General features: G+C 52.4%; 1 long non-coding RNA gene across 1 annotated transcript; it reads left to right on the top strand.

Moving 5' to 3' along the window:
- Nucleotides 1-1,213: 1,213 nt before the first annotated feature.
- On the top strand, nucleotides 1,214-2,845 carry LOC144112082 (uncharacterized). Its single transcript, XR_013310190.1, has 3 exons — nucleotides 1,214-1,390; nucleotides 1,493-1,593; nucleotides 2,475-2,845. It is a non-coding gene; the product is annotated as an uncharacterized LOC144112082 (long non-coding RNA).
- The last annotated feature ends 6,853 nt before the right edge of the window (nucleotides 2,846-9,698 follow it).

The following is a 9,698-nucleotide window of genomic DNA, read 5'->3' as shown; positions in this document are numbered from 1 at the left end:
CCGGAACACCTGTGGCTCGGTGCTACTAGTGGCGCATGCGCAGTTGTGACTAGGGAGCGAGAGACAGCGAGAGAAAGAAACGGATGGAACCAGGCGACGGAGTCGGCGGCGGCCACCTGCGCCCTGCGTGACGTCACTCGTGCTCCGACATACGCCGGCTTCGCGAAGCGCGTTGTTGACTAGCGTTGTGAAGCTTTTCGTTTAAAAAAATAGCTGCGGCTTAACTACTGCTGATTGGAAAGGAAATGATAACTTTATTGAGCTCTAGCGTAAGTGCTTTTATGCGGTATAGGTGAGCCCATCTCCGCAACGGTCGGTTGCCCCTATTCCAGCGCTCCGCTGGATGCTGCCGTCAGCTGAGCTCGCCGTATCAGACCGATGTGGTCATCGCGGCAGTCGCTGGAGAGCATACCCTCCCATTGCTCCGCACTTGGGTTTGGTATAACGGGAACGACGTCGACTTTTGAAGCGACAGGCTTCACTAGGCTCGTCAACACCGGCCTTCGCGTGAGCCACACTACAGATTTGCCACAGCTGCGCATGCGCGAAACCGAGTGACGTCACGCGGGGCGCAGGTGGCCGCTGCTGCCGCAGCTGTCGTCGCCGCCACCCGCTGCCTCCGTCGTCTGACCTTTCGCCATGGAAGGAGGAGAAGAAGACCCAGAAGTGGTAGGGTGGGAGTTGGCTCAAAAGCAGCGAAGATATGAAAAGTGCAAGGCTAGACAAGCGGTTGAAACGCCAGAATCACGAGAGGCACGCTTTGCTAAACGGCGGCAAAAGGATCAAAAACCAAACACGTGAGCCGACGGCGTTCATAGAGTTCATTGCCGTTGACAACTTTCCAAACTCCGTTCATTTTCTCGAAGTGAAAGGCGCATAACCGGCTCCAAGGGTCAGTGGAGACCTCAATCTCGCTTTTCGCTTTGTATATCCTGGATTAGCTGGGATAATCCATATTAATTTTTTTACTCACTTTATCCTAGCTGTTTCTCCCGTGCGCAGCTACACGCTGCGCCGTTCGTGCTCCCCCTCCCCCTCCCCAAGCCCTCGCCCAAGATCTTCTTTCCTCTTCCTTTCAGCTGGAACCTTTTTTGCGACCACAAAAGCTGTGTAAAAAAAATGGCTCTCTCCCCTACAGCCACCACCCCCTCCTTCCCCTATCACCGTCGTCTCCCCTGTCATTCTTCACAGTGCATCGCCACGACACATTCTTGACTGGACGAGACTTGCCTTGTCTCGCTCGGCGGCGCCCAACCGCACGACCAGCGCGACGAAAGAGCATACACACTCGAGCTGGCTCCGTTCGTAGTCTGGACAAGCGAAAACCCACACCTGACACTATATGAGAGCTCCGACGTGGTTCGCTACCCTGGCCTGCAATTTCTTATTTGTAAGTACTACAAACATTTTATCTTGAGATACGTTCGGAAATGAATGTGATTTTGGGAGTAAGTGTGGCTTTGACTACATGCGACTTTACTTTTTCCGGCAGGAACAGAGAACGAGACAAAGCACGAGGACGACTTCTATGTACCTACTCTCTTTGCCAAATGTCTGACTTGACATCGTGCGCAGTGCAGATCTGCCCGAATGGTAAGAACTTAATTTTTCGTCTTTGGTGCAATGAATTCACCAAACATTCACTACTTTGTCGAACAGCAGGTTTGAATTCATGGGACCGGACATCCGATGCATTAAGGAATACGTTTGTCATGTACAGCTTATGCAGGATAGGAATCGGAACTGTTTTGTGTTCCACTACAGACCAGTCGGTAAGGATATGTGTACTACTTCTGCGCTCTATGTGGTTAACACACTTGAAAGTGCAATGGAAAATTCGCAATTTAAGGCAAAAGTATCTGCCAAGTTATCTCTCAATGAAAAAAAAAGACATTACTCTAGACTGTCAGACCGGTGTTTTGTGTGGTTTTCAAGTGAGTTTCGAGTCTGCATTACATGCATTGGAAGCGACTAAGATAAACTGTTGGATTTAAAAAAAGTCAAAGGTGTTCTGAGCTTTTTGTCCAGCGCATTTATTTTTAACCCCATCCAAACAAACAAGCTTTGTTCAAAACTGTTGTTTCGACTCAATGTGGAGGAGGTGCTACAACCTGTGCATCTTTACCCGAATAAAAAATGCGCTCTCAATTTAGAGATACGTAGTTATGATATTAAAACAAAATAATACATTACTTTCCTTTCAATATCACATTAGTTTTTTTCACATTGAATATATTACTGGAGGTGCGAAACGGCGCATTAAACTAAAGATCCCCAAATTGGTACAAGGAAAATTAAATTTCACTTTGTGCAAGAAATGTGGCGCTAGTTCTTACAAAGTATCCTGTCAAATGTGTGTCGATTGCTTTCACGCCGACTGTGCCTCACAAAATTCAGTGTTATTTAATCATTTCTGTTTTTGTCCTGTGACGGCCATATTTAGGTTCATCATGACATCATGCCTATCTTTGCAGGCTCGACGCATTGTGAGGTAATCGCGCAAGAGCTGGACGAGGAATTTGAGTACAGTGGAAGAGTACTCTTGCAAGAGGAGTGCACCGATTACTCCAGATATGACTGATCGGATCACAGGAGGACAGCTCTGTTAAGCAGTTTATGGATGTCTTAGCCGTGCTACAGCAGCTTGCCCAGCTGTGTTGTCCAGCCTGAATCATCGGCACGCAGCAAACCTGAAAAGAAATGATTTTCCCACAGCCTCTGCCACCATGCTCCTGGGTCCTCCTTTTCTTTAATTCCCAGGATAACTGGTAGCAGCGCAAGCCATTCTGCGTGCGCTAGAAGCGTGATCCTTGTAACTCGATGCAATAAACCGGTGTTTTTTCTGAATTATTAGGCACCCTCATTTATGAATATTTGTTAGTTTGAATGGTAAATCCACAGTTCCAGTCATTGGGCAGTGGGTACGTTATGTTGCATGTGCCAATTTTCGAAAGCAGGATACCAGTGTTTGAAAGCTGGATACCAATGTTCGATAGCTGGATACCAATGTTCGATAGCTGAATGCCAGTGTTCGAAAGCCGGAAAGCCGATCCGAGGCCTTTACGAACGCCAGACTTGCGTTGGCCCCTCGATCGGCCGAAAGTTGGCCCAAAACTGGCCTGAAAGTGGGGCCAATGTGTCAAAGTGGTAGTGTCTTCCCTAAATGCGAATGTAGGACATCCGTTCATGCCATTTTTTGCCATTGATCGCCCAGTGTTCGCCCAATGCTGTTCTGCCTGGGTAGGCACAGAGTTGAGTACTCGCATTGGGCTTTAGGTTCGAATGCAGCCGTGACCTTTTTGAAGAGCAGTGACAGCGGTCTTTTGCGCCCTTACGGAAGCGCTTGCTGGCTTCCAGAATGATTTCAGTTGATTAATTGTCACTCGCTCCCTATATACGAATTTGGAAAGTCTTTATGCATGGACGAACTCTGCGTGCTCCCTGCAACGTTCTTCCGGCCTCGATTCCAGCTGTAGCACATGCCAGCAGTTAAATGCGAATTTAAAGCGCGCTCGGCTACTGAGCCAGAATACCCGGGTTCGAACCCTACCGCGGCAGCCGCGCTTCGATGGAGGCGAAACGCAAAAGGGGCCCGTGTGCTTTGCGTTGTCAGTGCACGTTAAAGATCCCCTGGTGGTAGAAATTATTCCGCAGCCCTCCAGTACGTACAGTACACCTTTCTTTCCTCTTTAACTCCCACCTCCCTCCTTCCTGTTACGGCGCAGTTGAGGTATCCACCCCGTAGTGAGACAGTTACTGCGCCACTACCTTTCCTCGAAAACAACTAATTCATTTAAACACCCACTTCTACGCCGCCATGTCTTTTACAACAAACTATCGCTTCCAATGCTGCACTGTTCTAGATAGGATAGGGTAGGACAGGATAGGAAAACTTTTAATGTCCAACAGAAAGTGGGTAGCCAGAGTGCCACCCGCCTAGAGGACGGCCGAAAGGTCTTTACTGTCGGCGGCGGCTTCGGCCAGTCGGACGAGTTGTAGCTGAATCGCTGGGTCGGAGCTCAGTAGTAAGGTCTCCCATATGGCGCAGTAGTTTGTGAGCACAAACGCACAAACGAACCAACCGATTAAAACAAGAAAATTTGCGGAGTGCACATGGGATGCGTGCACTCTCCTCGACGCCGGCGTCCGTCTTCTCACCGTTCTAGAAATTGCGTACGTCTGTCTATGCAATTTTTAACGCGATAGCATTAAGGAGCTCATGTCGTAGAAAAGCCGGTGTCGTCGGCGTCTTTGGCCGTGAGCGAAAAATTGCTCATCTCGGTGGGCAGACGAACCACGCCGTAAGGGAAGGAATTTTCCTTCCCTTACGGCGCGGTACGGGTGTCCAGTGAAAATTGTGAGACAGACATCATTTCCTTTGCCTAAAACCAATTTTAATTTCAATTTCCTTCTCTAACGGCGCGGTTCGTGTGTCCACCAATTTTCATTTCATTTTCCTTCCTTTACGGTGCTGTTCGGGTCCACCAAGATATGTTTCCTTTCCTTAAACGGTCCGGGCGAGGGGTCGCACCCAAGAACGATGGCAACACTGGTTTAATTTCGCAGTGCAGCGTTGGGTCGTTCTGATCGTGTTGAGCTGTTGAGCGTGCTTCGGGTGAGGTGAGCTGTGCTGGACTGCATCGCAAACTCTGCGCAGTGTTTATGGGACTCCAATCCGAAGTACCTCGTGGGTAACTTAACCGTTACCAAATACGCATCGTAACCCCGGTCGTAATTGTCGACCTGCTGAGCCAAAAGAACCACCCGATCGTCGAAGCAAGAAAAGGATATAGATATGGCGTCTCGGAGAGTTCGTTTAGGTGGGCCGGTGATAACGCGGACCAGTCTGCCAAGTTCGACCAGCTCCTCAGTGAGCAAGAACTGAGGGACGTCACGTTTGTTTGCGAGGGGGGCCACAAGCTGAAAGCCCACATGTTGGTCCTCTCCGCTTGCAGCTCCTGTGTTTCAAGATCTTTTCGTTGGACATCCCTGTCCGCACCCCATCGTGATCTTGGCGGGCGGGCATCACGCGGACTTCGCTGAACTTACTGGCGTCATGTACCGTAGAGAGAGGCGACCGTGCTGCTTGATCGACTGCAATCGTTCTTGAGCATCGTGAAGACGTTCAAGCTGAAGATCGTGATCGAAGTCAGCAGCGAAGAAATGGGCGGTGTGGCTCCGAGAGCGCGGCGAAAGCAGCAGGCCCATTTGCACGCCACTGGCTGCGTCCTGGTCATTTAACGAACCGGAACGCGGTCGTGCTCTCGTGAGCCAGCCACAGGGCTCAAAGCCATCGTCGTCTGGAACATTGTCAGCGCCGATATCTTTCGCTTTGTATATCCTGGATTAGCTGAGCTAATCCACATAACTTTTTTCTTTTTTTGGGGGTGTAATAAAGTATCTTCTTATCGCGGAATGGAGTGCGCGCTGAGTTCGCGTTAGATTCTTGTACGCGTCTGTCTAACAGTTGAAACCAGTCATGTAAACGAAGAGACTGCGAGTGTGAGACTGCATTTGGAGCCGGTGGACTCAACGCACGCTACATTAGCTATTCGTATTTAGCGCTCAAATTAGTGAAGGCTTGCCTGTCATAATTAGGTTATGCATTTATTGCAGCTTTGTAAAGGCCGCTGTTGCTTTCATTATTGGCAGTGCACTTAAAGCATTGCATGAAATCGTTATTAGAAGAATGCAGTTAAGCCGCACACCAGCATCCGGCTGTTAAGCGATTAGTGTGGTGGCAGCCACGTAAATTGAACGTATTGCTGGTGCCTGGAGATTGAAAATTGGTTTTTGAGGAAAGGAAATGGCGCAGTAACTGTCTCACCTATCTCGGTGCACACCTGAATGGCGCCGCAAGGGAAGGGATAAAGGAGGGAGTGAAAAAAGCCAGGAAAGTGGTTGTATCGTAGCGATGGTGCCGTAGCGGAGGTGCGGGTGCCTTCCCTAATAACGCTAAGCTATGATGCACCGGCCTGACATCAGTAGACAGAGAGTCTGGGAAATCCATTAAAAAATTAATGTGGATTAGCCCAGCTAATCCCGGATATACAAAGCGAAAGCGATATTGAGGTCTCCACTGACCCACGGAGCCGGTTGTGCGCCTTTCTTTTAGTGAAAATGAGTTGTCAACGTCAATGAACGCTATGAACGCCGTCGGATCACTTGTTTTGTTTGGTTATCGAGAAAAGAAAATTGCACACTAACCGCCTCACATATCTCCGGGGACAACCGAACCGCGTCGTAAATGAAGAGATAAAGGAGGGAGGCAAAGAGGAAAGAGAAAACTGAAAATTGAAAGTTGGATTTTGAGGAAAGGCGTGGCGCTGCGCAGCGGCGGAACACCTGTGGCTCGGTGCTACTAGTGGCGCATGCGCAGTAGTGACTAGGGAGCGAGAGAGAGAGAGAGAAACAAACGGATGGATCCAGGCGACGGAGTCGGCGGCGGCCACCTGCGCCCTGCTTGACGTCACTCGTGCTCCGACATACGCCGGCTTCGCGAAGCGCGTTGTTAACTAGCGTTGTGAAGCTTTTCGTTTAAAAAAATAGCTGCGGCTTAACTACTGCTGATAGGATAGGATAACTTTATTGAGCTCTAGGGTAAGTGCTTTTATGCGGTTTAGGTGAGCCCATCTCCGCAACGGTCGGTTGCCCCTATTCCAGCGCTCCGCTGGATGCTGCCGTCAGCTGAGCTCGCCGTATCAGACCGATCTGGTCATCGCGGCAGTCGCTGGAGAGCATACCCTCCCATTGCTCCGCACTTGGGTTTGGTATAACGGGAACGACGTCGACTTTTGAAGCGAAAAGCTTTTAAGCGAAAAACTTTTAAGCGAAAAGCTTCACTGGGCTCGTCAACAGCGGGCTTCGCGTGAGCCACACTACAGATATGCCACAGCTGCGCATGCGCGAAACCGAGTGACGTCACGCGGAGCGCAGGTGGCCGCTGCTGCCGCAGCCGTCGTCACCGCCGCGCGCTGCCTCCTGGCGCGTTCACACTTGGACATTCGGCGGCGAGAGCGAGCGGAATCCGCTGCCGCGGCAGAGATTCCGTCGGAATACCCAGCGGAAAGGCCGATCGGTCCAGGACCTAATTCTCCCGCCAGAAAAAAATCCGCCGAATCTCGTCAGCCAATACGAAGGCGAGTACCCGCGGCGACAAACATGCCGGCGCCTTTCGATGCAGGACGCCTCGCTTCGGACTGAATTCGTCGCTGTTACTGCCTTTTTTAGCGCGTTTACTGGTCATAAAAGAGCTAGCGCTCTTTCGATTTGTCTTATCTCGCCCATAAGAAAACGTTTGAGCGATAAATTTGCTTTAATTTTTATTTCGGGTGACGATTCTTCGCCCTTTAGACTTAAAAAGGGCGTCGGTTTGTTGACAACAATGGTTCCTCGCCTAACCACCAGATGGCGCCACTACGCGTTTAGACCTACCTAGTGGTGCCCACCCGTTACAAAGGGCAAGGCCTCAAGTATCTATCTATCTATCTATCTATCTATCTATCTATCTATCTATCTATCTATCTATCTATCTATCTATCTATCTATCTATCTATCTATCTATCTATCTATCTATCTATCTATCTATCTATCTATCTATCTATCTATGTGAGAAAGTTATAAATGGCGTAACATCCGACAAAATAGCTGCATTTAGCGTACGAAAGCGTGCATACGGTTTTGTTATGTAGACAGCATCGATTAACCTCTTGCCACTTCTGTGTACGAAGTGAGCAGACAACACACAGGCGATGAGCGGCGACGCGGTGGCCGGGAAGTGTGAACGAGACAGCATTTCGGCGGCCGTGGATTCCGCTTCCTCTCGCCGCCGAATGTTCAAGCGTGAAAGCGCCATCCGTCGTCTGACCTTTCGCCATGGAAGGAGAAGACCCAGAACTGGTAGCGTGGGACTTGGCTCAAAAGCAGCGAAGATATGAAAAGTGCAAGGCTAGACAAGCACCCAATGCAGGGAGATCTGGTGGCCCGCATCCTCCAGGGTCTGCAGGCGGGCCCTTAACAGGGAGGTAGTGGTCACGTTGTCATGAGACCTGGACAGCAGCTGGAGGGCTGGCCAGAAGTCACAGAGGACCGCGACTGGACCAGGTGGGATGTTCGCAATCATGTCCGCTGCTAGGTGGAGTCCGGCCAGCTCAGCCGCAGTGGAACTTCCCGGGAAGGGCAGCCTGCACGTCCTTGTCGCGTTCAGCTGCGGAGCCACGAGTGCCGCTGCCCTCTGTCCTGTGGCTGGTAGCACCAAGCCATCGGTGAAGAGAAGGGTGGGCCCATTCATCTCATCCAGGAAAGCAGCAGCGGTCTGATTGAGGGCCGCAGCTGGCGTGTGGTGCTTGGAAGTGCCTCCGAAGTCCAGGGAGACCTGCTGGGGAGGACGCGTAGGTGGTGGGGGGAGGGCAGGATGGCTGGTGGGAAGGCCCAGGGACTCCATGTAGGCAGTGGAGAGCATGCTTATCCTGGAGTGGGGGCGTCCCGAGAGGCGTGCACGGAGGGCTCTGCCGTCAGGAACATGGTGGAGCCGGTCCGTGTGTGTGAGGCCTCTCTGTAAGAGAAGGATATTTAGTGGGAGCACCCCCGCCTAGGCTAGGGTGGCTGCGATCTGGGAGCTCTGTGGGACACCCAGGAGACGGCGGATCCATTTCCGCCGAAAGGTCTCGAGGCGGCGGAGCCGGGTGGTCCTGAGTCACCAGAGGAAGGGCGTAGAGCACCGCTGATGCCCCAGCTTCCTCAAACACCCGGATGGCCCAGGGAGAGCAACAGCCGTTCCCGCGTGCCAGGAGGCGTTCGGCTGCTCGGCCGACGCGGTCCAGGTGGAGCAGGAGGGGCTTGTCCACTGGGATCCAAGTGAGGCGATGGTCGATGGTGAGACCGAGGTACCTCACTTGCTGCCTCCAGGGTAGGTCGGTGCCGTCAATCCCCAGGGTACGTATTCGCGACGTGGCCCGTGCAACCCGCGGATGGACGAAGAGTGCCTCTGACTTGGTGGCAGAGAGCACCAGGCCCCTGTCCGCCAGGAAGCACTGAACCTCGTCGAGGGCTCGCTGGAGGGCCTGCCTGGCAGAGGTGATGGGCCTCCGGGAGGCCCGGACCCAGAGGGCGACGTCGTCCGCATACACGAAGCAGAAGACCCTGTGGCGAAGACCCTGCTGGATGGCGGACCGGAGGCCAGCCATGACCAGGTTGAAGAGGAAGGGGCTGAGAACTGAACCCTGAGGGACCCCGGTGGTGATGGACCGCGGAGAGCTCAGGGTGCCCCCAACCCGAACCTGCATGGAGCGGTTGGAAAGGAATGCGGTTACGAATTGACGCACCCGCCCGGTCACTCGGAGTTCGTCCAGGGCCTGCTCGATGGTGGAGTGGGGCAGGCTGTCGAAGGCTGCCTGGACGTCCAAGAGGACCAAGAGGGCGACGTCTCCTTGCTGCTTGGCCTCCTTCAGGCAGGAGACCACGTCGGCGATGGAATCTGCCGTGCAGCGATGCCTGCGGAAGCCTGTCTGGCACTCGGAGAGGAAGCCGCAGGCGCTGGCCATCCAGGAGAGGCGTTGAAGGGCCACGAACTCCATAGATTTGCAGGCCGCCGAGGTCAGCGAGAAAGGCCGGTAGGAGGAAAGAGCCCTGGGGGGTTTCCTCGTCTTCCGGATCGGGACCACGAAGGCCGTGGACCAGCTCTCTGGCAAGATCCCGCT

Source organism: Amblyomma americanum, unplaced genomic scaffold (genome assembly GCF_052857255.1).
Source record: "Amblyomma americanum isolate KBUSLIRL-KWMA unplaced genomic scaffold, ASM5285725v1 scaffold_49, whole genome shotgun sequence".
NCBI lineage: Eukaryota > Metazoa > Arthropoda > Arachnida > Ixodida > Ixodidae > Amblyomma > Amblyomma americanum.
Note: the sequence above shows the minus strand (reverse complement) of the source record. Positions and strands in the feature narration are given on the sequence as shown.